This window comes from Amia ocellicauda, chromosome 7 (genome assembly GCF_036373705.1).
Source record: "Amia ocellicauda isolate fAmiCal2 chromosome 7, fAmiCal2.hap1, whole genome shotgun sequence".
Taxonomy (NCBI): domain Eukaryota; kingdom Metazoa; phylum Chordata; class Actinopteri; order Amiiformes; family Amiidae; genus Amia; species Amia ocellicauda.
Window position 1 is genome coordinate 26,221,303 of NC_089856.1, and position 12,172 is coordinate 26,233,474.

A 12,172-nucleotide genomic window follows, 5' to 3' on the forward strand; every position below is an offset into this window, starting at 1 on the left:
CTTGTACAATGGCTGTTTCTAGTTCACTCCCACTCAAGGTAACACCAGATCTATTCAATTGCTTTTAAACTCCATCTTCCATGAAAAGTGACAGGGCAGACTGTCATTTACAACCACTCAGTCCAGGGAGTGACAATCCAGAAATTGGTAATCCATGATTTTTATATGCATTTCTCAAGTAGCTTCTGATTATTGAAATTTAAAATAGCCTTTGAAGGTCATCCAGAGGTTTTCTTTTTTCGACAGCTATTAATATTTAATATTTCAATGATTCCAGGTGAAATGCTTATAATTTCTACTGGATCTCTTACTGATCTATTACGTTTGAAGTTCAGGAAATAAGAGTGAATTACTGTCAGTATTGAATCTCATTATTGGTCTCAGCTACAATTTGATCCTTTAACCACTGTGGTGGAATGCTAATATATCCCATGTGCTGTGTCTTGTTTACTGAGCTTTGGCTTCTGCCAGTGTATTACAATTCTACAGAAGGATGAACATACAGCTCTTATTTAAGGCTTCACTTTTCTGAATGTAGAGAGCAGATGAAAGCCTGGTGTTCTAACCATAATTCCTTTTAAATGACTACGGGATTAAGTTTTGTTGTCTTTCTCAATTGAAAACGGAGGCGTCTCTGTCTCCCTTTTAAAGCTGTGACTCTTGCCAAAGTGTTTTGGGGTTGTAAGTTCTGCGCTGCCTGCCCACACTCCGAAATTGCAATGAGACTGTGGCTGATGTTTGCGTAGAACTGAATAAAAGACATCATTCAAAAGCAAAAACTCATCAAGAGACAGACAGTGGCAGACAGCTTGCATATGACACTGCAGCCATCGAAAATGGAAAATATGGGTTCAGAGCTGTTGTTAATCTGAACATTGTAGAAGGTCTGCCACGCCTATGTGTTTGCCTGCAGTAACTGTTCACAACTCCAAGACAATAAGAAGCACACGATTGAGAGAGTAGCATAAAATTACTATATACGGAGAGATGAGGAAAACATTGCTTTTGATAAATTTAAAGAATATTAGAACCTTTACAATGTTCTCTATATGATATACCGATCAGTCATAACATTGTGAGCACCTGCCTAATATTGTGTAGGTCCCCCGTTTGCCGCCAAAACAGCCCTGACCCGTCGAGGCATGGACTGCACTAGACCTCTGAAGGTGTGCTGTGGTATCTGGCACCAAGACGTTAGCAGCAGATCCTTTAAATCCTGTAAGTTGCGAGGTGGGGCCTCCATGGATCGGACTTGTTTGTTCAGCACATCCCACAGATGCTTAATTGGATTGAGATCTGGGGAATTTGGAGGCCATGTCAACACCTTGAACTCATGACCAGGCCACCTTCCTCCATTGCTCCGTGGTCCAGTTCTGATGCTCACGTGCCCACTGTAGGCATTTTCGGCAGTGGATAGGGGTCAGCATCGGCACCCTGACTGGTCTACGGCTATGCAGCTCCATATGCAACAAACTGTGCACAGTGTGTTCTGACACCTTTCTATCAGAACCAGCATTAACTTTTTCAGCAATTTAAGCTACAGTAACTCGTCTGTTGGATCAGGCCACATGGGCCAGCCTTCGCTCACCACGTGCACCAATGAGCCTTGGCCACCCATGACCCTGTCATTGTTTTTCCTTCCTTGGACCACTTTTGATAGGTACTGACCACTGCAGACCATGAACACCCCACAAGAGCTGCAGTTTTGGAGATGCTCTGACCCAGTCGTCTAGCCATCACAATTTGGCCCTTGTCAAAGTTGCTCAGATTCTTATGCTTGCCCATTTTTCCTGATTCTAACACATCAACTTGACAAAATGTTCACTTGCTACCTAATATATCCCACCCACTGACAGGTGCCATGATAACGAGATTATCAGTGTTATTCACTTCACCTGTCAGTGGTCATAATGTTATGGCTGATCGGTGTATATCATCATTGATACAATTCTATAAATAGATAGCTATAAATAGATAACTAGCACCATTAGGCAGATTCCTTTGGGTGTTTCTATACACATGAAAACCCATTCAGTAGGCTTCTATTAATGCTGACATTTATTTTATTATTATTAAGTGCACTATAGTAAGGAAATCATATAGTATTGCAAAAATAACTACCTTAGTTCAATGTAGGTGAAAGTCAGGATTGATAGGATTTATTTTCCAGGGCTTTGGTTATGTGTCATTGGGATTCCTTTTCTCACCACGTAAATGCCCCATTGGCTTGTGTAAAGAAATGAGTCACACTACCAGCAACTTGAGTCAGACTTGTTTTCACTTTAGATTTGTATGCATAACTTCCAACATTCTGCTAAAAGGAAGCAAAGAGAGAGGCTTCTGGTAGAAAGTTGTTGTTGCTATACACGGTTCAATGAAGTTAAAAGTAGAGCAAGGAGAGTGATTTATATTTTACAAATGGGTAAGACTCTGGCCTTCTCTCTGCTGTTGTACGAAAATCGACTTTTTAGATCAGCTGCTGTTACAGTAATGTAAAATGGTCCAGTCAAGCAAAAAATAAGTGAAGGCGTAGATTGGGCTAGACTTTGTTACGCAGTGAATCCTGACTGATCCTAACCATAATTTGTTTAATACTGGGCGTGGTAGAGAGATGACATTTCAAGAAGAATAATAAGGGGTTGAAAGACATAAATAAGGGAGACAATATGGTATTGTCAAACAGCCAACACACAAATGAGAAAATACTTAATAAGAGACTTTTGTAATTCAATGAAACCACATACAAGTCTTGTTTGTTAAAAGGCCTTTATGTCCAAAAATACAGTAGAGAGAAAGAGTGGGGAGAAGGTTGAGAGAGAGCGAGAGAGAGAGAGACAGCAGTGGCACTATCCAATCAGGCAGGCTTCTTCACCATACAAAAGCATTTTTCTCAATAGCGTTGTGATAGACTGACAGACTTCCTCTCTCCTCATTCTCACACTGGCAGCCAGAAATTTGATTTTTCTGAGCCATGAATGTGAAAAAGATGCCTGTCTGTTCAGAATCAAGCCAGTGATAGATTTGTAAACATAAAAAAGATGGCAATGTGGAGCTTTTCATTTTTATTTATTAATTTATTGTTCCCATAGAGTTTTGGCTATTGTATGCATTTGCAGTTAATACAAAACATCAGGGTTAAAGATTTCCCACTCTGAATCAAAGAACAATAAGGAAAGTTTTGCGGTATATGAGGTTTGCGCAGATGGCTTTTGGCAAGGGACTTCAGTTCTTAATTACACTCCTAATTTGTCTTAGCATCATATGTTTTCAACAAAATATTGATATACTCTCATTTATTAAACAATAGCACTATTTACACACTTGATTCATATTGCTTTTTTTTGTTTTTGTTTTTTTACTGTGGTTTATTTGCATAGTTTACTGTCAAATTCTGCTTTAAACATGTTACATTTTAGACTACGTTTATGTATACATGTACAGTATGTATATATTGCAAAGATTATATAACTTAGGGTACTTTTTTAAAAGAGCAAATTACAGAATTATAAGACCATGTATGTTGTCTAAAATTGCTGGAAGGATATGCATATTACTTAAAGGAAGCAATTAACTTTGAATCCTTAATGAAGTAAACAACTTGGCTAAGGTGTCAAAAGTCTTGGCCTTCCAAAATTACAACCACAAGTTACCTTGCAGCTTTTGAATAAAAAACTCGCGTTGCACGTTTTCTTTTTTCTTGTATTTTTTTCTTCTTCTCGGCACAGTGTGAAACTAGCCAAAGGGTGTGTTTGTTTAGGAATGTACTGGAATTTGATCTGGACAACTGTACCTTTCTCTCATGAAACAATCCTTTGTGCAGATCATCATGAGAAGAAAAACCTAGCAATCCAAGGTTTGGCAGTAGTCCAAGACAAGCAGGAGTCTGGACACCCCTACACTGCACTTAACCTTAACGCCTTTGCATCAAAAGACATGTTCCACAATAATAAAAATACATTTTAAGCAGTGGCACTCCCCATACGCGGTGTCTGCTTTTCTCCACGGAGCTCAGATCAGTAGGGGGATGAAAGGCCATTCGACACAAAGTATTCATTGAATAATTCCACAGTGACAGTGGAAAAAATTACTGCACTAAATTAACTCACTGCAGGAATGAATGTATTTTTTGCCACAGCTGCTGCATGTAACTCAACTGTCTATCTTTCCCCCCCAAAAAATGATAAGCAAGTCAAACATATGACTTGTGCTTCTTGCCAACCAGAATGAAAAAAAAAAACTTAAAAAAAACTCTTAAGCACCTTTTCCTGCAGTGAATTAACCTGTCAGCTTGGATGAAATATACAAGCATCTTTAACTAATCGTGGCTAGTGGTGTGGAATACATTACAGTAAAAAGTGGAGGATGTGTAAAACTAAAATTATAAAACAGCAAAGTTGACATCTTTGTCTACAAATAATCCATTTTCCTGATTGAAATAAACTGCAAAGTAAAGTGATCACCCTCTAAGCCAGAATGCTTGAGCCTTATACTGCAGCAGGAGAAAATATATTAATCACACACAAATCACAATTACTTAACTAGGCTTGCTGTCTATTTAGGGCAAACACCCTGCCTGGTACACCACACCTACAGTACCTGCCCAGCACATGTAGAGGATCTGAAACGAGCCACACCTCAAGGACGTGTGGTTTGAAATAAATCAAACTAATTAATCATGTCTTAGCCCCATCAGGATAAAAACTAAAAACTCTCTAGCATCAATTGTGGGGGGTGGGGGTGGGGATCCAAATCTGTACCTTGCAGCACTTTACTTTCATGACAAGCTGGGGGTTAATCACAAGAAGTGCTGAAGGTTTGCACATGTTCTTCTAGAGAATGACAGAAATACGTATAATATATATGACAGCGCATTTGTTTGAACTCACAATAAAATAATATGAATATGCTGAAGGGAGATTTACAAAATAATGCTAATTTAATGGTGCATTTTATATAGTATAGTATTTAGCATCTCATTCTTTCCAATTGTATTTTTTACAATACAAACATGCTTACCATATTACTTGTATTATCACTGACAAAATTACTATAGCATCTAGCAACAAAACATGAGACAATTAATCTATCCTGTAATTATTTTTTCTTAACTTTGTTCACTACCTAGGGGTAGAAAGGCTGATTCTGCCCATTAAGTAATTTGTCCTGTGAATACCAGATGAAAGTAAGACTTCTAAGAAATATAAGAAAACTTTGAAGTCTTGGGGCGACACAGAGGTGATGGAGCTGATACTCAAAGTAAATCTGTTACTCCATAACTGTCCTGGGGAAGAGGAATTCTTAGACTAAAATATTAGCTCTACTGATATCAGCACTTTTGTTTGCTTCAGAAAAATTATATTAAAGCACTGACAACTGTGTTTATGAGGTTCACCACACAAAGATAGGCAAACACCAGAGTCTCAGCTTTTTACCCTTTTCATGAATGATAAATCTGTTCTAACCGAGATTTGGTCTCTGGTGATGTAGAACAAGGTAAAGGCAGAGCAGACGCAGACATTGGGAGACAAAATAGGTGTCTCTCACCCAGTTTGTACAATAAAGATTTCTGGGCTTACACACACACACACACACACACACACACACGCACACAAGAGAGACTCTCAAATCTCACCACTATTTAACACCCTTCCCCTCAAAAAACAAATAGAAAATATACTATTATACTATTATACTATTGTATGACTATTGATCCAAAAACAACACCAATTATACTATTTAAAACATATGCTTTATTATATATAGACGGGTGACAAATTTAAAAAACAACATAAAGTGTCTCAGTAAGGTGATGGCAACCACAAGCCGCCAGAACAGCTTCAATGCTCCTTGGTATAGATTCTATGAGTCTCTGGACTCTACTGGAGGGATGGAACACCATTCTTCAAAAAAATATTCCCTCCTTTGGTGTTTTGATGATGGTGGTGGAGAGCAAAATCTCCCATAGATGTTCAATTGGGTGGAGATCTGGTGACTGCGAATGCCATAGCATATGATTCACATCATTTTCATACTCATCAAACCATTCAGTGACCCTCGTGCCCTGTGGATGGGGGCATTGTCATCCTGGAAGAGACCACTCCCATCAGGATAGAAATGTTTCACCATAGGATAAAGGTGATCACTCAGAATAACTTTGTAATGATTTGCATTGAACCTTCCCTCTAAGGGGACAAGTGGACCCAAACCATGCCAGGAAAATGCCCCCCACAGCATAACATAACCCCCTCATTGTAGGAGTCAAGCAGTCAGGCCTGTACCGTTCTCTTGGTGTCACACTTGTTGAGAATATTACTTTTTCCTCCACTCATTTATTCAGGTTTTTCCTTTAATTTGTCACCCGTCTGTATTTAATACTGATACTGAAAAAGCTACTGGTAGTACTGATATTATCACCAATAGTTTAAATCAACCAAACTACAGTAAATAAAATAAAATACAAAATAGCAGTAAAATCTAACAGAAACACAGATAGTGCTATACTAAATCTTTATTGAGATCAGTAATAGGTAATAATGGTCAAGTGATATCACCTTAATAAGCGATGTTTAGCGATGTTCAGATTGTATGTGATAAATTATATATTGCTTCTATGCAAGTTCTGACATTGGAAAATGTAGCCATGGTTGTTTTGGCTGTGGCTGTATGACTTCAGCTAGGGAGCATCAGGATTTTTCTACCCATTCTTCAGCAGACAGAGCTTTTTCACATGAATGAGACTGCTTTGTTATGAAGATAAATGCTGCATTGCAGATCCTATTTACTGAAAAAAAAAAAAACTTGTATGCATTATACTTCTCAGGAATAATTTCTCAGACTCTGTTTGGATTCCAGTTGGCAAAATAGCTTTAGCACTTTTAGCTTTCCATATGGAAATGTGAAAGACTGCAACAGATGGATGTCATGAAACTGCTGAAACATTTTAATTAGAATTACTTGTAAATAATTAAGCTTAATTTTAATGAATGCAAATTATCAGCTTTATTCCAATTTCATTTTGTTGTTGTTATTGTGGTTTGCAATGTATTTGAAAGCAGTGACAAGCTGCTCCAGATCTCTGCATTGGAAGCTAACCTAAATGTAAAAGATGATCACCATGAATCCTGAGAAGGATGACATCATTTAAAACAAAATGCTAAGTTATCAATCATCAATGATGTTGTACCTGAATCTGTACACTTTAGTTCATTTATTCAAACAAGTTATAACTGCTCCTGAGCACATTTATTTAAAGGCAGGTGCTGCTAAGTTTCTGCTAGGATTTGAAGCCCCAAGCCAATCATTCAAATAAAGAAATGACTGCAGCCTTATGTAACATACAAAGTAGAGACAGAGACACACTGAGAAAGAAATTCTACAAGCATGCTTGGAATCAAATTTGAACAACTATCAATACACCCAATACAGCTCATTCTTATTTTTCACAGTTTACATTATATTACCAAAAGAATTGAAACAGCAGAAAAAGATCAGATCACAGCTGTTTACATATTTAGCAGACTTGTCCTTGGCCTTAATGTCTGCTAGAATCCTTCAGAGAGACGCTCAGAGGAATATTGTGTCATTCCTCCTACAGAGGGGTTTCTGCTGCAGTGAAAGAGAGAATTAGATATCTTTTCCCCTTCACCATTCCATATAATTCCCAGAGGTATTTAACAGTATGGAGGTCAGGGTCACTAAGCAGGCCATGACATGTTTTTTTTTTTTAACATAAGTCTCTTTGCACCATTGTGTTACACTCTTAGGGTTGCAATAAGGAGAATTATTATGTAGGTAGTTGTGTGGTCCAGCACTACTAAATTCCAACACAGCTAGGACATATTGGATGTGACCTCTGTTACAAACCATTACAGGCAGGCAACCATTACTTCAGAGGAAGTATAATTATCATAAACAGTATCCAGCCATCTGATTTTCCCCCTTCTCCTTTTTTATTGGAAGGCGTGAATTATTTGTGTGCTTGTTCCTCTCTGGAAATGCAATGGGTTTAAAACAGGCAACATACTGCAAAGAATATTACTTGCTTCTATTTATTTGTGCTTAGCTAAGAATAGATCTGTCTCTCTCGCAATGGAAACAATATTCTTTGAGCTTTGCTTCACTGTGTGTACTGCCAGAGAGTGTTTACTTCTATGGCATAGATTAATCTGGTTTAAATACACTTTGTTGCTACAAGCCTGTAGTTATATGAATGAAAAAAGGAGTGGTGTAATAAATATGTAGTTCTTAAACATACAATTTTGTGGGTGACTTTGTCATTTTGTATCAGAATGAAATACAGGCACAGAAAAAAACATGTGGATTCCAAATATGTAAATACTATAGGTGATTTTTGGGGTGGGGGAGGGTATCCTATGAAATCCTAGAGTTACTATTATAGTCCTTTTGGTTATCAAAGTTATCTTAAAAGGTAGTTTTAATTATCATGAACTACTGTGAAAACAAAAGCTACTTTAGCAAGTCTTATTGACAAGATATTCAAACAAACTAAGAAAAGCAAAGAAACTGCAAACTGACTTGTATTTGTACAGTTTTACACTCTGGCCACAGAGTCTTAAAACTGATCAGCCAAGCATGGGAACCATAAAATCACAGGAACTTCACAAAAAATAAAACGTAGCCTAACACACTAATGTGAAATTGTGCATGAAGTAGAATGAATATTTGTGAAAATCGTAATCCTCTGCACAGAAAAAAAAGTGATTTATATCTGTCTGGAGTTGATCTCAATCCATTTGGAAAACAGAGCTGTCTATCCACATTGGAGTGTGAGAGGATTGCACCAGACAGTGAGATGGCAAGAGCTTTCTCTCCATTCCCCTCCATTTCTGCCACTTGCTTTTGCGGAGCCTGCTTCTGGAGGCCTTAGCAAGCAAAGGTCAGCTGAAAGTGTTAACAATCCAGTATGAGTTATGTTCAGTCTTAAGTGTAAAAATAGATTGCAATGAGGGTTTTTCTTTGAATGATTTTTTGCAGTCTCCAACACTCCCTGGCTGACCTAGCACTGACAATGCCTAATTTTGGAGCCATCCCAAATCCTCCGAGGACCTATTAACTAAATCCTTTTGCTTACTAGGCAGTGACAAGAAGACCTATCATTGGCAAATGCTGCATACATTGGGATGGCTATTGCTCAGTGTGACAATTTGGACGAGCTTTCATTCACACACGTTGCTCCAAAATGAAAACATATTTATTTTTGCTCCAGGTTAAAAAGCTGTATGCAAATGAAAACTGACAAAGCTATGAAACTGCTCATGAATGGTATAACTTAAGCATCCATAACTTCAGTTACAGAATTAAATACATGTTCTGTGGTGCTGTTTTTATAATTTGACAGCAAAAATGTGTATATTTCAAAATTTCAGCAGGTGTTCAAAACATTAAACAAATGTGTTCTTGGATTCTAAGATAAATGAATGCCTACCTTTGGTACATTTTCTTCCTGCTAGCTAAGCAGCAGAGTTATTCTTCATGAACACACACAATTAATCATGACCTAGCCCTAGTAATGTATTTCAGAATAAACTGCTAATCAATGGAGCTTGTGTATTAATTTTGCAGTGGTGAATCCTACCCATTTTCTAGTCTGGTGTTTGAATTGTTTGTTTGTTTTGGGTGGTGGTGGTGGGGAATCTCATGCCTTGCTAGGTGCAGGACACTACGAATTGTCTTCAACCAAAAGATGCAATTTCCCTCTTAATCAATCCATATGTCATTCATTTCCAGTGTCTAATGCCAATAAATACAATACACAGGCACCATATAAACCAGCTGTACAAATCCTCTGAAAAAGACATGAGTTGTTTGGTTTTGTGCTTGTCAGCAATCAGACCCCTGCATCCAATTAAAACAGTTTTGTGTCATGACATAATAATTGTATTAGAAAACATGTTGAAACTCCAGATAAAACAATGCAAATTAAATTTACACAAAATAAATGCCTTGTTCTCCTTCCTTATTTTAGAAATTCCAGGATATCTGAAGGTGGTCTGCGGAAACAGCGTCCATTTCTTTTTTTTCTTTCTTTTTTTTATCTTTGCTTGTACAAAGCTTAGGGGTTTAATTGTTTTTTCCTTGAAGGAGTAGAAGGATGACAGTGGTGCTTAACGCTTATAATCGAAGCACTGCAGGAAGAGTGTGCATTGATTAATTCACCATTTGTGAGGAAAATGGCTTCCTTTGGCAGGTGAGAGAGAGCAACATATACTTATGCTTTTTTTCTTTTTTTAGTATGTCCAAATCGACAGCAAAACGTCTCAATCTCAGTTTGCACACATTGGCGCAGAATACCTTGACAGCTAATACAATGAAAACATAAACTGTACAGATAAAGGCATTTAGCACAACAACAGTCCTTGCAAAAACATGGCAAAGAGGATATATTCCTGCTCTAAGTCTATCAAGCCAAGCCATGTAAAGTTACTCCATATGGAATGTGGGGTTTATAAACTGTGCCGGCCAAACCCAGCTGTTCACAGTGTGAGAGAATATCATGATCCGGTCCTGCCATATGAAGAAAATCATTAATCTGTGAGATCCTTATAAATGTGGGTGGGGGGGTTGGCCCAGAGAACTTTATAATTCAATGCCATCTCCTTTCCAATAGAGATTATAAAATGTAGAGCTGGCTGTTTTTAAGCAATTTTGGCAGGTCTCCAGTTTTGTGATGTGATTTTAAGAAGGTACTGTAAGGGCACTATCCTTACTATATGTACAGTGGTTCTCAAAAGTATTCACCCCCCTTGGACTTTTCCACATTTCATTGTGTTACAACATGATATCAGAATGGATTTAATCAGGAGTTTTTGCCACTGATTAGCACAAAAAACGTCAATAATGTAAAAGTGAAAAATATAATCTCTATAATGTAATATAAAACTTAATTACAAATACATAACAGAAAATACTTGAATGCATAAGTAATCACCCCCTTCAGTCAATATTTGGCTGAGGCACCTTTGGCAGTAATTACAGCCATGAGTCTATGTGGATAAATCTCTACCAGCTTTGCACATCTGGACAAAGCACTTTTTTACCATTCTTGTTTGCACAATTGCTCAAGCTCCATCAAGTTGGATGGGGACCTTTGACTAGTCCCTGACTAGTGCCCTTATCACCTGGATACTTAGTTTTTGAGGACGGCCTGATCTAGGCAGATTCACAGTTGTGCCATATTCTCTCCATTTCTTAATAATGGACTTTACTGTGCTCCGTGGGATGGATATTCAATGCCTTGGAAAAGTTCTTATATCCTTCCGCTGATTGGTGTTTTTGAAGAACCTTATTCCGGATTTGAGTTGAATGTTCCTTCATCTTCATGTTGTAGTTTTTCTTAGGAATTGTACTAACCAACTGCGGGACCTCCCAGAGACAGGTGTATTTAACCTCAAATCATGCAACACATCTTAATTGCACAGAGGTGGACTCCATTCAACTAAATACGTGACTTCTAAAGACAATTGGCTTCAGCACAGCTCAATGAGGTGTGTCATAGCAAAGGAGGTGATTACTTATGCATTACATTATTTACTGTTTTGTATTTGTAATTAATTTGGAACAATTTGCAGATTAAAAAAACATTTTGACATTATGGAAATTTTCTGTGTTGATCAGTGGCAAAAACTCCTGATTAAATCCATTCTGCTTTCATGTTGTAACACAATGAAATGTGGACAAGTCCAAGGGGGGTGAATACTTTTGAGAGCCACTGTATATATATATATATATATATTAAAAAAAAACATGTTTTTCCCCATAATCAACTATATATATATATATATATATATATATATATATATATATATATATATATATATATATATAATTGATTATGGGGAAAAACATGTTTTTTTTAATATTGTGTTATGTTTGCATGTTTCAAGTTCAACTGTTTCAATTTTTTTCTTCCTACCAAGTTGAATTATTTTTATTATCAAAATATATTTTATCAAGAAATTAATAATAATAGTAGTAAATTAATACATATCCCCAATTAATTTACTTAGTAATTAAAGTACTTGTTTTAAAGCACAATTAAGGAAGACAGAATCATTTTATGCATCTCAAGCCTATATTATGTAGATGATTTTTTGTGTTTGCCATGTTAAATATGATTACACATACATGCAGACAAATATATGTAAAATAAAAT